This window comes from Mobula birostris, chromosome 11 (assembly GCF_030028105.1).
Source record: "Mobula birostris isolate sMobBir1 chromosome 11, sMobBir1.hap1, whole genome shotgun sequence".
Taxonomy (NCBI): domain Eukaryota; kingdom Metazoa; phylum Chordata; class Chondrichthyes; order Myliobatiformes; family Myliobatidae; genus Mobula; species Mobula birostris.
Genome location: NC_092380.1, coordinates 37,462,017 through 37,481,329, shown reverse-complemented (window position 1 = coordinate 37,481,329; position 19,313 = coordinate 37,462,017). Strand labels below are relative to the sequence as shown.

The following is a 19,313-nucleotide window of genomic DNA, read 5'->3' as shown; positions in this document are numbered from 1 at the left end:
AGACTAAGGAGCTGGTGGTAGACCTGAGGAGAGCTAAGGTACCGGTGACCCCTGTTTCCATCCAGGGGGTCAATGTGGACATGGTGGTGGATTACAAATACCTGCGGATACGAATTGACAATAAACTGGACTGGTCAAAGAACACTGAGGCTGTCTACAAGAAGGGTCAGAGCCACCTCTATTTCCTGAGGAGACTGAGGTCCTTTAACATCTGTCGGACGATGCTGAGGATGTTCTACGAGTCTGTGGTGGCCAGTGAGATCATGTTTGCTTTTGTGTGTTGGGCCAGCAGGCTGAGGGTAGCAGACACCAAAAGAATCACCAAACTTATTTGTAAGGCCAGTGATGTTGTGGGGATGGAACTGGACTCTGATGGTGGTGTCTGAAAAGAGGATGCTGTCCAAGTTGCATGCCATCTTGGACATTGTCTCCCATTCACTACATAATGTACTGGTTGGGCACAGGAGTACATTCAGCCAGAGACTCATTCCACCGAGATGCAACACTGAGCGTCATAGGAAGTCATTCCTGCCTGTGGCCATCAAACTTTACAACTCCTCCCTTGGAGGGTCAGACACTCTGAGCCAATAGGCTGGTCCTGGACTTATTTCCTGGCATAATTTACATATTACTATTTAATTATTTATGGTTTTATTACTATTTAATTATTTGTGGTGAAACTGTAACGAAAACCAATTTCCCCGGGATCAATAAAGTATGACTATGACTATGACTACGAGAGGTTGTTCATCTGTTCAGACGGCGGGAAGTGATTCACTCAGTCATCCCATCCACAGACACAGCAGTGAGTACACAGAAGAGAGAGGCCATTCACCAGCTCAGTCTGTGGGATTCAATCAATTATCCCACCAACAGATATACCAGTTATTTCACACTGCAGAGATGCTGTTTACCTGCTTAGACTGTGGGAAGGGATTCTATCGATCATCTCAATTGAAGGTACATCAGCGAGTTCATACTGGGGAGAAACCATTCACATGTTCACATTGTGGAAAGGGATTCAGTTGATCATCTGACCTAAAGGAACATCTGCGTATTTACACTGGGGAGAGGCCGTTCACCTGCTCTGAATGTGGGAAGGGATTCACTCAGTCATCGCAATTGAAGGTACATCAGCGAGTTCACACTGAGGAGAGGCTGTTCATCTGCTCGGATTGCAGGAAGGGATTCACACAGTTATCTAACCTACTGAGACACCAGTGTGTTCACACTGGGGAGAAACCTTTCACGTGTTTAGATCGTGGCAAGGTACTCACTCAGTTTTCTAATTTAGTGGTGCACCAGCAAGTTCTAACTGGGGAGAAACCATTCATCTGCTCAGATTGTGGGAAGGGATACATTCAGTCATCTCAGTTGAAGGTACATCAGCGAGTTCACACTGGCAAGCAGCCGTTCACCTGCTCAGATTGCGGGAAGGGATTTTCTCAGTTATCTAACTTACTGACGCACCAGCGATTTCACAATGGGGAGAGACCATTCACCTGCTCAGACTGTGGGAAGGGATTCACTCAGTTATCTCAACTAAAGGTACATCAGTGAGTTCACACGGGAGAGACTGTACACCTGCTCTGAATGTGGGAAGGGATTCAATCATTCATCCAACCTTTGGAAGCACTATGGAGTTCACACTGGGGAAAAGTTTAAATCAGCTGCATGCTGGATAGTTAACCATCACAGTTACTGAATCCAGAGACAAGTTCACAAGTGACTGTTGGTGTCAAACTCTGTAATTATTGCTGCTGCTCATCACACCCAGTTCTGTGCCCCGGTCACTGGGACTGGTAGGAGTTTATTCTCCTGATATTCATGTTTACTGGGATTTTAGTTTAATATTCTGGATCTGTGAAAATACATCAATTCTATTTTAAACTTAATCTCAGATACTTATTGAGTCTATATCACATCTAGACTCCACATTGCTGGTCCCTGTCAGTATTTCCGTTACAGTCCTTTTAAATCACAAGTCAGAGTTGGTGCAGTGTGTGGCAATGAATGACAGAGTAGCAGTGTTTGGAAGTTGATTGACAGTGAAAAAAATCAGGTTTAACTTGGACTGCTGACATATACAGTGCCTGTTGACATGGAGTATATTGCTTGTGGAACTAAACTGCATTAAACTACGAACTGAGTTCACATAAAAATATTGATTAGATGGTGCCATTTAGCAGAGGAGTGGCAATGTTTGTAAATGTTTTCAATGGCACTGTTCTTACTGATAAATCTCTGAGCTGAAGAATAGTACATATCACTGTGAATCAAGTACATGAGTGTCAAGAGTCCAAAATTGTGCCAAAAGACGCATTTGCATTTAGTGGAGGAAAAGCTCTGGAAATGGGTGCACTGAAACATGGAAAACCTACAGCACAATACAGGCACTTTGGCCCACAAAGTTGTGCCAAACATGTTCCTACATGTTCCTATGTTCTTAGAAATTACTAGGCTTACCCATAGCCCTCTATTTTTCTAAGCTCCATGTACCTATCCAAAAGTCTCTTAAAAGACCATATTGTATCCACCTCCACCACCATTGCCGGCAGCCCATTCCATGCACTCAGCACTCTGCGTAAAAAACTTACCCCTGACATCTCCTCTGTACCTACTCCCCAGCACCTTAAATCTGTGTCCTCCTGTGGGAACCATTTCAGCCCTGGGAAAAAGTCTCTCACTGGACCTCCCAGGTAAGCTGAGATCTTGCTACCTAAAGCTAAGGATTTGGGGCTCAGATGAAAAGTATAGTTGAAGAATTAAGAAATTATAATGTATCTTTCAGACGAGTAGACAAATTTTCTACCAATTGAAGTGGAGCATTGAGATTAGGTCCCGTGTCCACATTGGATATCCATACCTTGATAGCTAATGGTAATTTTGTAGTTCTGACCAAGACCTCAAAGAAAGAGCTGGGTCCTACTTCCAGTGAATTAAAACGTTATTAGAGCTCCACAAGATAAATAAACTGCTTGTGTTACTTTTGGTTCTTTAATAGATCACCTTTGTGAGACCATTATTTCTTCGTTTCAATTAAGGTATACAATGATAACAAACACCTATCATATCAAGAGACTTGTTGCACTCAGACCACAAAAGCTCCACACATTAACAGTCTTCCATGAGAATGACCAAACGCCTATTCCTGACATTCATTGGTATTGCCATTATGGAGTTCACTACTGTCAATCACTTCAGGGTCACAGTGATCAGAAAGTCTCAGGAGCAGCTGTGTGCTCCTGGTAGGCCAGTTAATTATTAACTTTGAGCAAAGAACAGAGAGACATGGAGCCAAATGATGGATAGATGACAACTTTTTTGTAAAATTTTTACATGGTGTTTGAGTATGACAATCTCAAGCACAACAATTCAACAGTCCTGCTCTGAATGTCAGTTTTTCAGCACTTGAATACCATTGAATGTGGTGTTGGAGATGTTAGATTATTTCTGGGAAGATCTCACACTAGTCCTAGCAATGAGAACCTGTACACATGTCGGTGGAGAGTAAGATTTGGATGAAGCAACCTGGAGATAAATTGTCTTTGAGTTATTGAAGGAGTGAACAAATATTTCCTGTGTAACACCATCATATCAGTTGTTGATCCTTCAGAAACAAGGCAGCTTGAAATGTACATCTGCTTTATGTCTGAAACTAAGTTTTCTGTTTTAACTTCTCATTGAAACACTCCAGCATATCTTCACTGGAGATCAGATGCTCAACTATTTGAAGTGAGGGAGGGATTCATTATGTCATCTGACATGATGATACAGTAGAGAACCCGAAGGGAAAAGTTGTTCATCTGTTCTAAGTGTGGGAAGGGATTCAGTCATTAATCCGGCTTGCAAAGCACACCAGCAACTGCACAGTAGAGAAAAGGTTGTTGACCTACTCTGTTTGTGGGAAGGGATATATTTAGTATCCCAACATAAAGAAACACCAGTGAGTTCACACTGCCGAGAGGCAATTCACCTGCTCGGAGTGTAGGAAGGGATTCCACCTTGACTACATCTGCTGGAAGTGCACTCAACCTCAGTGCCTGACTGACTGGGTCAAGGAGTTGGAGCTGGGGTTGGATGTGCTCAGGATCATTCAAGAGACTGAAGATATTATAGATGAGACTTTTGAAGATTGCAGGCTTCGGATGATGGATGGGTGACCTTCAGGAGAGGAAAGAGGATTAAGAAGTCAGCGCTGGGTTCCCCTGTGGCCATTACTGCTAGGGGATGATCCATTAGGGCACACAGCAGCAGTCAGGCTGGTGGCACTGTGGCTGTCTCTGAAGCTCAGCAGGGAAGGGTAAAGTAAGACAGGGCAGTAGTTATAGGGGACTCCATAGGGGGACAAAAAGGAGGTTCTGTGGCCTCAAAAGAGACAACAGTGTGTTGCCTCCTGGGAGCTAGGGTCCAGTTTGTATCGAGTGGCTGCAAGATATTGTCAAGGGGAAGAGGTAACAAGAGGTTGTGATGCATATTTGCACCAATGACATTGGCAAGAATGGGGAAGAGGTCCTATGCAGTGAGTACATTAAGGTAAGAAAGAGGCAGCAGAGAAATTCATCCTCAGGTAGAGATAAATTGTCTTCAAGTTATTGAAGGAATGAACAGATATTTCTTTCATAATATCAACATATTAGTTGTCAATCATTCAAAAACGAGGCATATTTTGTCAAAGGCCTTCTGAAAACAACAGCTACATAACAGCCACCAATTCTTCTTTGCCTATCCTTGTTATTTCTTCAAAGAATTCCAACAGATTTGTCAAGCAAGATTTTCCCTTGAGAATTTCATGTTGACTATGATCTATTTTACCATGTCCCTCCATATATCTCAAAATCACATCCTTACAAATCAACTCCAGTATCTTCCCAACCACTGAGGTCAGACTAACTGGCCTATAATTTCCTTTCTTCTGCAAGTATACCTTCTAGAAGTAATGAGTAACATTTGCAATTTTTCAGTCCTCAATTACTAATGCCACCACAATCTTTTTAGCCACCTCTTTCAGAACCCTGGGGTGTACACCATCTGGTTCAGGTGACCTATCTACCTTCAGGCAGTACAGTTTGCCAAGCACCTTCTCCCTAGTAATGGCAACATTACTCACTCCTGCCACCTGACACTCTTGAATTTTTGGCATACTGCTAGTGTCTACTCCAGTGAGAACTGATGCAAAATATTTATTCAGTTCATCCACCATCTACTTGTTTCACGTTACTACCTCTCCAGCATCATTTTCCAGCAGGTCCAATATCTACTCTTGACTGTCTTTTACATTTTATATATCTGAAGAAACTTTTGGTCTCCTTTTTAATATTATTGGCTATCTTATCTTTGTATTCCATCTTTTCCTCACTATGACTTTTTTGTTGCCTTCCTGTTGTGTTTTTTTAAAAGCTTCCCAATCCACTATTTTTCCTCTTAAGTTTTGCTTTATTACATACCCTTTCTTTGGCTTTTATGTTGGTTTTGACTTCCCTCGTCAACCACATTGCTGCATCCTGCCTTTAAAATACTACTTCCTTGGAATGTATCTATCCTGTGCCTTCAGAATTGCTCCAAAAATCGCTAGCCATTGCTTCTTTGCCATCATCCCTGATAGTGTTCTCTTTGAATCAGTTTTTGCCAGCTCCTCTCTCATGCCTCTGTAATTCCCTTTAGTCCATTATAATACTGACACTCCTGATTTTAGCTGCTTCTTCTCAAATTTTGGGGTGAATTCTATCATATTATGATCACTGGCCCAAAGGGCTCCTTTGCCTTTAAGATCTCTAATCAATTTTGGTTCATGACACAACACCCAATCCAGAATAGCTGATCCCCAAGTGGACTCCACATGAGCTGCTCTGATAAGCCATCTTGTAGGCATTCTACACATTCCTCTAGGAATTCCCCATCCTGGAATCCAGCACCAACCTGACTTTCCCGATCTGCCTTGATATTGAAATTGCCCATGACTATTGCAACATTTCCCACCCCCCGACCCCTGGCATTTTCTATCTCCCATTGTAATTTGCAAGTCACATCTTTGTTACTGTTTGGGGGTCTGTATATAATTCCCACCAGGGTCCTTTTTTTTTCAACCTTTGCATCTCTTAGCTCGACCCACAATGGTTCTATACCTTTTGATTCTATGTAACTTCTTTTTAATGATTTGATGAGAATCAAACCCTACCCATCTTTTCAACATAATGTGTATCCTTGAACATAAGCTCCAAGCTATAATCTTCTTTCTTCAAAGATCCAGTGATGCCCACAATGTTATACATGACTATCTGGTACAAGTTTATCTACCATAAAAAGCTATCTTGTCAGCATTTTAAGAACTCCCCCTCTTGGGCTCAACACCAACCTGGTTTTTCCAAAGTACCTGCATATTGGTATCCCCATAAGTATCATTACATTGCTGTTTTGACATGCATTTTCTATCTCCCATTATAATTTGTAGACTACATCTTTGCTTCTGTCCAGAGGTTTGTGTATAGCTCCCATCAGGGTCTTTTTACCCTTGTAGTTTCTTAGCTCTACCCACAATGATTCCACACTACCATCTCCTGTGTCACCTCTTTCTAATGATCTGATTTCATCTTTTACCAACAGAGCTACCCTACCCCCTCTACCTAGCTGCCTTTCCTTTCGATACATTAAGCTCTTAGGAGCAAGAGAGTATGGACAAAGAAGTGGCAGGAGCACTTACAGGACTGTTTTAAGTTGGTGGACTAGACTGTATTCAAGGATACATCTTACAGACTGAATGAGTATGTCACAGTTGTCACTGACTTTATTAAAACCTGTATGGATGATTGTATGCCTATGAGAATATATTCTATGCACCCAAATCAAAAGCTGTGAATGAACCAGGAGGTTCATAGTCTGCTAAGGGCTGGATCTGTAATATTCAAGTCTGGTGATCCAGGACGATACAAGAAGGCCAGGACTTATGGAGGGCTAACAAGAGCAAAAGAACAATTCCATATGAGGTTAGAGGCAGAAGCAGATTCGCATTAACTCTGGAAAGGTTTGCAGGCCATTGCTTTTCACAGAGCAAAACCCAACATCATGAACGCCAGTGATGCATCACTCCCAGATGAGCTCAAATCCTTTCATGCACATTTTAAGACCATAAGACCATAAGACAAAGAAGCAGAAGTAGGCCATTCGGCCCATCGAGTCTGCTCCACCATTTTATCATGAGCTGATCCATTTTCTCCTATTTAGTCCCACTCCCCTGCCTTCTCACCATAACTTTTGATGCCCTGGCTACTCAGATACCTATAAATCTCTGCCTTAAATACACCCAATGACTTGGCCTCCACTGCTGCCTGTGGCAACAAATTCCATAGATTCACCACCCTCTGACTAAAAAAATTTCTTCGCATTTCGGTTCTGAAAGGGCGCCCTTCAATCCTTAAGTCATGCCCTCTCGTACTAGACACCCCATCATGGGAAACAACTTTGCCACATCCACTCTGTCCATTCGAAATGTTTCTATGAGGTCTCCCCTCATTCTTCTAAACTGCAAGGAATACAGTCCAAGAGCGGACAAACGTTCCTCATATGTTAACCCTCTCATTCCCGGAATCATTCCAGTGAATCTTCTCTGTACCCTCTCCAACGTCAGCACATCCTTTCTTAAATAAGGAGACCAAAACTGCCCACAGTACGCCAAGTGAGGTCTCACCAGTGCCTTATAGAGCCTCAACATCACATCCCTGCTCCGATACTCGATTCCTCTAGAAATGAATGCCAACATTGCATTCGCCTTCTTCACTACTGATTCAACCTGGAGGTTAACTTTAAGGGTATCCTGTACGAGGACTCCCAAGTCCCATTGCATCTCAGAACTTTGAAATCTTTCCCCATTTAAATAATAGTCTGCCCGTTTATTTTTTCTGCCAAAGTGCATAACCATACACTTTCCAACATTGTACTTCATTTGCCACTTCTCTGCCCATTCTTCCAATCTATCCAAGTCTCTCTGCAGACTCTTCATTTCCTCAGCACTACCGGCCCCTCCACCTATCTTCGTATCGTCAGCAAACTTAGCCACAAAGCCATCTATTCCATAATCTAAATCATTGATGTATAATGTAAAAAGAAGCGGCCCCAACACTGATCCCTGCGGAACACCACAGGTAACCGGCAGCCAACCAGAATAGGATCCCTTTATTCCCACTCTCTGTTTCCTGTCAATCAGCCAACACTCTATCCACGTATGTAACTTTCCCGTAATTCCATGGGCTCTTATCTTGTTAAGTAGCCTCATATGTGGCACCTTGTCAAAGGCCTTCTGAAAATCCAAATATACAACATCCACTGCATCTCCCTTGTCTAGCCTACTGCTGATTTCCTCAAAAAATTGTAATAGGTTTGTCAGGCAGGATTTTCCTTTAAGGAATCCATGCTGAGTTCTGCCTATCTTGTCATGTGCCTTCAGGTACTCTGTAACCTCATCCTTGACAATCGACTCCAACAACTTCCCAACCACGGATGTCAAGCTAACAGGTCTACAATTTTGAGTCCTGACGAAGGGTCTCGGCCTGAAACGTTGACTGCACCTCTTCCTAGAGATGCTGCCTGGCCTGCTGCATTCACCAGCAACTTTTATATGTGTTGCTTGAATTTCCAGCATCTGCAGAATTCCTGTTGTTTGCTATAACTTCTTTTTTGCTTCCTTGCCCCCTTCTTAAATAGCAGAGTGACATTTGCAATCTTCCAGTCCTCCGGAACCATGCCAGAATCTATCGACTTTGAAAGATCATCGCTAATGCCTCTGCAATCTCCACAGCTACTTCCTTCAGAACATGAGGGTGCATTCCATCTGGTCCAGGAGATTTATCTACCTTTAGCCTATTCAGCTTCCTGAGTACTTTCTCTGTCGTAATTGTGACTGTGCACACTTCTCTTCCCTGCCACCCTTGAGTGTCCGGTATACTGCTGTCTTCCTCAGTGAAGACTGATGCAAAATACTTGTTCAGTTCCTCTGCCATCTCCTCATCTCCCATTACAATTTCTCCAGCATCATTTTCTATTGGTCCTATATCTACTCTCACCTGTCTCTTACTCTTTATATACTTGAAAAAGCTTTTAGTATCCTCTTCGATATTACTTGCTAGCTTCCTTTCATAGTTAATCTTTTCTCTCTTAATGACCTTCTTGGTTTCCTTTTGTAAGGTTTTAAAAACTTCCCAATCCTCTGTCTTTCCACTAATTTTTGCTTCCTTGTATGCCTTCTCTTTTGCTTTAACTTTGGCTTTGACTTCTCTTGTCAACCACGGTTGCATCCTTTTTCCACCGGAAAATTTCTTCTTTTTTGGAATATACTTGTCTTGCACATTCCTCATTTCTCGCATAAACTCCAGTCACTGCTGTTCTGCTGTCTTTCCCGCCAGTGTCTCTTTCCAGTCAACTTTGGCCAGTTCCTCTCTCATGCCACTGTAATTTCCTTTACTCCACTGAAATACCAACACATCAGATTTCGGCTTCTCTTTTTCTAATTTCACAGTGAACTCAGTCATGTTATGATCACTGCCTCCTAAGGGTTCCTTCACCTCAATCTCTCCAATCACCTCCGGTTCATTACACAATACCCAATCCAGTACAGCCGATCCCCTGGTAGGCTCAACAACAAGCTGTTCTAAAAAGCCATCTCGCAGACATTCTACAAATTCTCTCTCTTGAGATCCAGTGCTGACCTGATTTTCCCAATCTACTCGCATGTTAAAATCTCCCACAATTATCATAACACTGCCCTTCTGACAAACCTTTTCTATTTCCAGTTGTAATTTGTAGTCCACATCCCTGCAGCTGTTTGGAGGCCTATAGATAACTGCCATCAGGGTCCTTTTACCCCTGCTATTTCTTAGCTCAACCCATAAACATAGAACATAGAAATAGAATAGTACAGCACAGTACAGGCCCTTCGGCCCACAATGTTGTGCCGACCCTCAAACCCTGCCTCCCATATAAGTCCCCACCTTAGATTCCTCCATATACCTGTCTAGTAGTCTCTTAAACTTCACTAGTGTATCTGCCTCCACCACGGACTCAGGCAGTGCATTCCACGCACCAACCTCTCTCTGAGTAGAAAACCTTCCTCTAATATCTCCCTTGAACTTCCCACCCTTTACCTTAAAGCCATGTCCTCTTGTATTGAGCAGTGGTGCCCTGGGGAAGAGGCGCTGGCTATCCACTCTATCTATTCCTCTTATTATCTTGTACGCCACTATCATGTCTCCTCTCATCCTCCTTCTCTCCAAAGAGTAAAGCCCTAGCTCCCTTAATCTCTGATCATAATGCATACTTTCTAAACCAGGCAGCATCCTGGTAAATCTCCTCTGTACCCTTTCCAATGCTTCCACGTCCTTCCTATAGTGAGGTGACCAGAACTGGACACAATACTCCAAGTGTGGCCTAACCAGAGTTTTATAGAGCTGCATCATTACATCGCGACTCTTAAACTCTATCCCTCGACTTATAACACCCCATAAGCTTTCTTAACTACCCTATCCACCTATGAGGCAACTTTCAGGGATCTGTGGACATGTAACCCGAGATCCCTCTGCTCCTCCACATTACCAAGTATCCTGCCATTTACTTTGTACTCTGCCTTGGAGTTTGTCCTTCCAAAGTGTACCACCTCACACTTCTCCGGGTTGAACTCCATCTGACACTTCTCAGCCCACTTCTGCATCCTATCAATGTCTCTCTGCAATCTTTGACAATCCTCTACACTATCTACAACACCACCAACCTTTGTGTCATCTGCAAACTTGCCAACCCACCCTTCTACCCCCACATCCAGGTCGTCAATAAAAATCACGAAAAGTAGAGGTCCCAGAACAGATCCTTGTGGGACACCACTAGTCACAATCCTCCAATCTGAATGTACTCCCTCCACCACCACCCTCTGCCTTCTGTAGGCAAGCCAATTCTGAATCCACCTGGCCAAACTTCCCTGGATCCCATGCCTTCTAACTTTCTGAATAAGCCTACCATAAAGATTCTGCACCTTCCGATCCCATATCACCTCTTTCTAATGATTTAATATCATTTCTTACCAATAAAGCCACGCCTCCCCCTCTGCCTACCTTCCTATCCTTCCGATACACCGTGTATCCTTGGACGTTCAGCTCCCAGAGACATGCATCCTTTAGCCAGGTCTCAGTGATGGCCACAATATCATACCTGCCAATCTGTAGCTGTACAACAAGATCATCCACCTTATTCCTTATGCTGCGTGCATTTAAGTACAACACCTTAAGACCAGTATTTGATACTTTTTGCTTTGATTTCACTGCAACTTTATTAAGCTGTAACTCATCCCAATGGCTACACATTTGCCCCATCACCTGCCTGTCTTTTCTGACATCTTTACTGCTCACTATCTTAGATTTATTTCTGTTTTCCCCTTCCTCCGCTCTATCATTCCGGTTCCCATCCCCCTGCCAAATTAGTTTAAACCCTCCCTAACAGCTCTATTAAACTTTCCCGCCAGGATATTGGTCCCCTTTGGGTTCAGGTGTAACCTGTCCTTTTTGAACAGGTCATACTTCCCCCAGAAGAGATCCCAATTATCCAAGAATCTGAAGCCCTGCCCCCTACACCAGTCTCTCAACCACGCATTCATCTGCCTGATCCGACTACTCTTGCCCTCGCTAGCACGTGGCACAGGTAGCAATCCCGAGACTACTACCCTGGAGGTCCTGCTTCTCAGCTTCCTTCCTAACTCCTGGAAATCTCTCTTCAGGACCTCCTCCTTTGTCCTATCTATGTCATTGGTACCAACATGTACCAAGACAACTGGCTGCTCACCCTCCCCCATTAGAATATTCAGGACCCGATCTTTTAAAAGGAGAATAAACCTGCATCTGTATGGATACCTGTAACACACAGCGACCTGTGATCTCTGTCTTAGAGGCCAACGACACATTGTCTTTCAAGAGGAAGAACAAGGTGACAGGCACAACAAGCAGGATAGACAAAGGGGAATCGGTTGTTGTTGTGTACTTGTATTTTCAGAAGGCCTTTGACAAGGTGCCACACATGTGACTGCCTAGGAAGCCACGAGCCCATGGTATTAACAGGAAAGACTCTAGCTTGGATAAAGCAATGGTTGATTGGCAGGGGGCAAAGAGTGGAAATAAAGGAAGCCTTTTCAAATGGATGCCGGTGACTAGTGGTGTTCCACAGGGGTCTGTGTTGGGACAGATTATGTTATATGTTATTGATTTGGATGATGGAATTGATGGCTTTGTTGCAAAGTTAGCAGTTAATACGAAGATAGGTAGTTTTGAGGAAATAGAGAGGCTACAGAAAGACTTAGATTAGGAGAATAGGCATATAAATGGATAAAGAATGGCAGATGATGCAGTGTCAGGAAGTCTGTGGTCATGCACTTTTGAATAAGAAATGAAAGGGATGACTATTTCTAAATAGAGGGAAAAAGCAACAATCTGAGGCACAAAGGGACTTGGGAGTCCTTGTGCAGGATTCCTTAAAGGTTAATTTGCAGGTTGAGTCCATGGTGAGGAAGGCAAGTGCAATATTGGCATCCATTTCAGGAGGACTAGAATATAAAAGCAAGGATGTAATGTTGAAGTATTGTAAAGCACTCGTGAGGCTTCACTTGGAGTATTGTTAGCAGGCTTGGGTTGCTTATCTTAGAAAGGATGTGCTGAAACTGGAGAGAGTTCAAAAGAAATTCATGAAAATAATTCCAGGAATGAATGGCTTATCATATGAAGAGTATTTGATGGCTGTGGGCTTGTATTGACTGGAATTCAGAAGACTGAGGGGTGACTAATTGAATGGGGAGAGGCCTTGATAGAGTAGATATGGAGATGATATTTCCTGTGGTGGGAGTGTCTAAGACCATCGACACACCCTCAGGATAAAGGGGTGTACTTTTAGAACAGAGATGAGGAGGAATTTCTTTAGCCAGAAAGTGGTGAAGTATGGAGGCTAAGTCTTTATGTACAGTAGAGTTAAGACAGAGGTTAATAAATTCGTGATTGATCAGGGTATGAAGGGATACTGGGGGAAGGCAGGATACTGGGGCTGAGAGGAAACTTGGATCAGCCATGATGAAATAGTGGAGCAGACTCAATGGGCCAAATGGCCTAATTCTGCTCCTATATCTTATGGTCTAAAATACTGATGAACTCAGTGACTCAGGCAGCATCTATAAAGAGGAATATAACCATATAACAATTACAGCACGGAAACAGGCCATCTCGGCCCTTCTAGTCCGTGCCGAACCCTTACTCTCACCTGGTCCCACCGACCTGCACTCAGCCCATAACCCTATCATATAGCTATCAATAAAGTGTTGATGTTTCAGGTCAAACCACTTCACTATGCTTAAGACTGTTTACTCCTCTGGTTAGATGCTGCCTGAGCTGCTGAGTTCCTGCAGCACTTTGTGGGTGTTGCTCTACTGTTTATTTCCAGCATCTACAGAATCTCTTGTGTTTTATATTTGCATTTGTGAGTTGGACTTTGACAATAGTTCCAAGATTGCCTGTTGACCTTAAGTATGTGCGAGCTTGCTGCGTTAAAATAGCTTCTGAGTTTTCTACATACAAATATTGGTCTGTTTTTGAGACGTGTGGCGTGGAAGCAGCGCTTGTTTTTAAAGGCACCTGGCATGCCCACGCTTCAAAATTGGTTACCAGTTCAAACGCGCATGTGTAGTAGCTGCAGGTCGTTTCCCAAAATCACGCATGCGCTCAGTGGACAACAGACTCTGCAGGATCGGCGGTAGGTTGGAGCCGGGTTTCATCATCACTGGTGCGGGACAATTGTTACGAGCTCCGGACACACCGTGGACCCGCACCCCGGCACGTTTCGGTCCTTTCCCTCTCTGACAGCCCCACGATCCCCACAGGGGCTCCGGGAAGTTTTCCGTGAATGAGCGAAGACGTGGCGCAATTTGCGTAGCGCATCATGCGCACGGCCGGGACCGTGATGGACAGATGGGCCTCGTTCAGAATTAGGTTTCATATCACCGGTAATGTCGTGAAATTTGTCTTTGCGGCAGCGGAACAATGCAGTGCATTAATAAAAACAAATTGCAGTAAGTATATATTTATATAGTTACTTAAACAAGTAGTGCAAAATTATTGAAGTCGTGTTCATGGGTTCAATGTCCATTCAGAAATCAAATGAAAGAGGGGAGAAGGTGTTCCAAAATCATTAGTGTGTGCCTTCAGGCTTCTGTACCTCCTTCCTGATGGCAGCAATGAGAACAGAGTCCATAAGTATTGGGGGCTGCTTGAAGATATCCTGAATGCTGGTGTCCACAATGGAGCTGACTGAATTTACAATTTTTTGCAGCTTCTTTCCATCCTGTGCAGTAGCCCCCACCCCCATACCAGCCGACTGTGCGCCAGTTAGAAGGCGCTCCATGTAGAAATTTGCAAGTGTAATTGGTGACATACCAAATCTTCTCAAGCTCCTAATAAAATATAGCCGCTGTTGTTCCTTCTTTATAAGCGCCTCAGTATGTTGAACCCAGGATAGGTTCTCAGAGATATTGACACCCAGTAACTTGCAATTGCTCACTCTTTCCAATCTGATATCTCCATTAGGACTGGTGTGTGACCCTCGACTTACCCTTTTTTGAAGTGTACAATCTGGTCTTATTGACGTTGAGTGCAAAGTTGTTACTGTGACACCACTATTATATCTTGCTCCTGTATGCCATCTCATCACTATCTGAAATTCTGCCAAAAATAGTTGTGTCATCAGTGAATTGAGAGGTAGCATTTGAACTGTGCCTAACCGCACAGTCGTGTGTACAGAGTAGGGGAGTGGGCAAAGCATACAACCTTGAGGTGCACCAGCGTTGATTATCATTGAGGTGGAGAAATTATTTGTGATCCACACAGATTCTGATCTTCCGGTGAGGAAGTTGAGGATCCAATTGCTGAGGGAGTTACAAATGCCCAGGTTTTGAAGCTTTTCATTCAGAACCTTAGGAATGATTGTGTGAAATGCTGAGCTGTAGTCAATAAACACCATCCTGGCATAAGTATTAGTATTATCCGTGCGATCTAAGGCTGTGTGAACAGCCAATGAGATCTCATCTGCTGTAGACTTATTGTAGCAATAGACAAATTGCAGTGAGTCCAGGTACTTGCTGAGAAATGAATTGATCCTTTTGAAACAGGTCAGAACCTCTGTCTGTAGTAATGAGGGATTGAAAATGTCTTTGAACACCCCCGCCAGTTGGTTGGCACAGGTTTTCAGAGCCTTGCCAGGTACTACATCAGAGCCTGTCACGTTGTGAAGATTCACCAGCTTGAAAGACAGTCTATTGTTGGCTTTTGTGGGGTTTACTATAGTGGCAGCCATGGGGGATAATTCTGGCGTTTTCCCCAGCAGTCCATACAGTGTGTCTGGATCTGCAGGCGGAAAGAATGGGAACGGATGGATCTGTCAGACACAGCTGAACTCCAGCTATCTAAATCCAAGGATTAAGAATTCAGAACAAAATATACTTGTGAATTAATCTAAGATGAAGAATTAGAATCAAGTTTATTATCTCTGGCATGTAACGTGAAATTTATTAACTTAGTAGTAGCAGTTCAATGCAATACATAATATAGAAGAAAAAAAATAATAATAGTAAGTAAATATTATTCAGTATACTTTATATATGTGTATTGAATAGATTAAAAATTGTGCAAAAAAACAGAAAAAGTGAGGTAGCGTCCAAGGGTTCAATGTCCATTTAGGAATCGGATGGCAGAGGGGAAGAAGCTGTTCCTGAATTGCTGAGTGTGTACCTTCAGGCTTCTGTACCTCCTACCTGATGGTAACAGTGAGAAAAGGGCATGCCCTGGGTGCTGGAGGTCCTTAATAATGGATGCAGCCTTTCTGAGACACTGCTCCTTGAAGATGTCCTGGGTACTTTGTAGGCTCGTACCCAACATGGAGCTGAGTAAATTTACAGCCCTCTGCAGCTTCTTCTGGTCCTGTGCAGTAACCCCCATACCAGACAGTGATGCAGCCTGTCAGAATGCTTTCCACGGTACATCTATAGAAATTTTTGAGTATATTTGTTAAGATTGAAATCTCTTAAAACTCTTGCCTTTATAACTAAATAAATGTGTTTACCTTCCAGTCAATGAAAACGTCAGTTAGTGCTGCAGGGGAAAAAACAACTAAACAGCACATTTAGAACAGCACATTTAGTTTGAGAAGATCACCTTTGTTTTACCTCTTTCTCTGGACCATTCTACCCACGAGAACATGTTTTTTCTGCTATTATCTTTGGGTACATATCAAACACCTTTCTCCTGGGCAACAAGTGACATTCGGGTTTCACATCACAAAAGTGCCACAATCTAAAGGGACAGTCAACTGCCCTCCTCTTCATGTTCATTGGAATTACCATCGATGAACTCACCACCATCAGTCCTGTGGTGGGGGGGTGGGGGGGGGTGTTAGTCAAAGTAATCACAAGGTTTCCAGGATCAGCCGTGTAATATCAAGTGCTCTTTGTAGAGCTGTGTGTGGTGGAAGTAATACTAATGGAGAGAGACAAACTGAGCCATGTCACAGACTGAAGACGGGCAGGAATGGTCCATTCTGATACAGGCAGAGAACTGGATGGTAAGTCCGGTCTCTGATCTGTGCGCAGTTAGATCAAAAGTTGTTCCTCCAACTTGGGTTGAACCTCGCTGTAGTAGTGTGATGTCGGACATCACTATCGAGACTAAATTGATCTCATCTGAAATGCCGTCCTTCACCCATTGTTGTCTTTTGTAAATCCTTTTACAGGTTGGAAATGACAATCTGCTTAACAGAATGCCAAACACAACATGTCAGTTCTAATGTCTCCAGATATTTAAGGAGTGAGCAGATATTTCCTTTGTAACACTGATATTTCTGTTGTTGATCCTAGGAGATGAAGAAGTGTCTCATCCCAGTTGTAAAAGCGCTTTGTGTCTGAAATGAAGTTTTCGGTTTGAACTCAGTGAGTCCACTGGAACTGGGGTGCTGAGAACACACCAGCATTTGTTGATCTGTTCTGTCTGCAAGAAGCTATTTATTCTGTCATCCAAGCTGATCATACAACAGAAATTTCACAGTAGTGAGAGGCCGTTCACTTGCTCCGTGTCTAGGAAGAGATTCACTTACTCAGTTGATCCACAGACACACCAGTGAGTTGACAAGGAAAGAGGCTGTTCAATAGTTCTACGTATGGGAAGAGATTTACTTGATAATCTGATCTGCTGACACATGAGCAAGTTCTCACTGGGGAGAGGCTGTTCATCTGTTCAGACTGGGAAGTGATTCACTCAGTCATCCCATTTACAGGCACATCAGTGAGTACACACAACAGAGAGACTGTTCAACAGCTCAGACTGTGGGATTCAATCAGTTATCCTACTTACAGACACAACAGTTGGTTTACACTGGGGAAATGATGTTTACCTGCTCAGGCAGTGGAAGGGGATTCAATCAATCATCTGACCTACTGGGACACCAGCGATTTCACACTGTGGAGAGGCCATTCACCTGCTCAGACTGTGGGAAGGGATTCATTCATTCATCTCACTTGAAGGAACATCAGCGAGTTCACACTGTGGAGAGGCCATTCACCTGCTCTGACTGTGGGAAGGGATTCACTCAATCATCTTACCTGAAGCAACACCTGCGGGTTCACACTGGAGAGAGGCCATTCACCTGCTCTGAGTGTGGAAAGGGATTTTCTCAGTCGTGCAACCTTGTGACACACTATCAAGTTCACACTGCAGAGAGGCCGTTCACATGCTCTGAATGTGGGAAGGGATTTACTCAGTCATCTCAATTGAAGATACATCAGCGAGTTCACACTGGAGAAAGGCCGTTCACCTGCTCAGACTGTGGGAAGGGATTCACTCAGTTACCTAACCTACAGGCACACCAGCGAGTTCACACCGGGGAGAAACCATTCACATGTCCAGACTGTGAGAAGGGATTCACTCAGTTATCTAACTTACTGGCACACCAGCGAGTTCACAATGGGGAGAAGCCATTTACCTGCTCACACTGTGGGAAGGGATTCAGTCACTCATTTCACCTGAAGGAGCATCAGGGAGTTCACACTGGAGAGAGATCATTTACGTGCTCAGACTGTGGGAAGGGATTCACTCAGTTATCTAACTTACTGGCACACCAGCGAGTTCACACTGGGGAGAAACCATTCACCTGCTCAGACTGTGGGAAGGGATTCATTCGATCATCTTCCCTTAAGCAACATCAGCGAATTCACACTGGAGAGAGGCCATTCACCTGCTCTGAATGTGGGAAGGGATTTTCTCAGTCATGCAACCTTGTGGCACACTATCAAGTTCACACTGTGGAGAGGCCGTTCACATGCTCTGAATGTGGGAAGAGGTTCAACCATTCGTCCAACCTTCGGAAGCACTACGGACTTCACACTGGGGAGAAGGTTGAAATAAACTGCATGCTGGATATTTAACACAGTTACCAGATCCAGAGGAAGTTCACAAGTGGTGTCAAACTCTGTAATTATTGCTGCTGCTCATCACACCCAGTTCTGCACCCAGTTCACTGGGCATGGGAGGAGTTTCTTCTGATGTTCACATTTAATGGGACTGGAGTTTAATATTCTGGATTTGTGACAAATAAATCAGTTTTATTTTAAACTTTGTCTCAGGTACTCAGTGGACCTACAACACATCCAGTGTACGTTAGGGAATCAACTCTGCCCAGGAGGTCCCTGCCAGTACTTTTGTTCCATGACAGTCCTTTTAATTCCCCCTCTGCTGTTCACCTCTCACTCTCTCTGTGGTGATGGGTTCCAAACAGTCACCACTCTGTAGGTGAAGAGGCTTCCCATGAATTTCCTGAAGAAGAAGGCGAGCTGAATGGAGTTATGACTGAAATATTGTTTGTCCCCAGATCTCTGGGCCAAAGAAGAGTGATATTGGTAGTTAACTAGAATTATCTATAGAAAAGAGTAACTGTCAGCTGGTCCCTGCCCACAACAGTCCTTTTAAATTCTTCCCTGCTGTTCACCTCTCAGTCTCCCTGTGGTGATGGGTTCCAAATAGTCACCACTCTGTCGGTGAAGAGGTTTCCCTTGAATTTCTTGCATGGTTTTCTGCAGACTGAAGAAAACAAACTAAATGCAATTACGTCTGACACGTTTGTCCTTCAAATCTGGGCCAAGGAAGAACGACACTGTTAGTTTAACACCTTATTCCCTGGTTATTTCAATGTTATGGGTCATTTTCACTTCTAAAGGGTGCGTCTTTTAAGTAAGGGGAGGTTAGTTCACAACAGGGGTATGG

At 43.6% G+C, this 19,313-nt stretch overlaps 1 pseudogene; it reads left to right on the top strand.

The window, feature by feature from the left end:
- LOC140204660 (uncharacterized) overlaps positions 1-18,636 on the top strand; it is an 83,971-nt pseudogene extending 65,335 nt beyond the window's left edge.
- Positions 18,637-19,313: the final 677 nt, after the last annotated feature.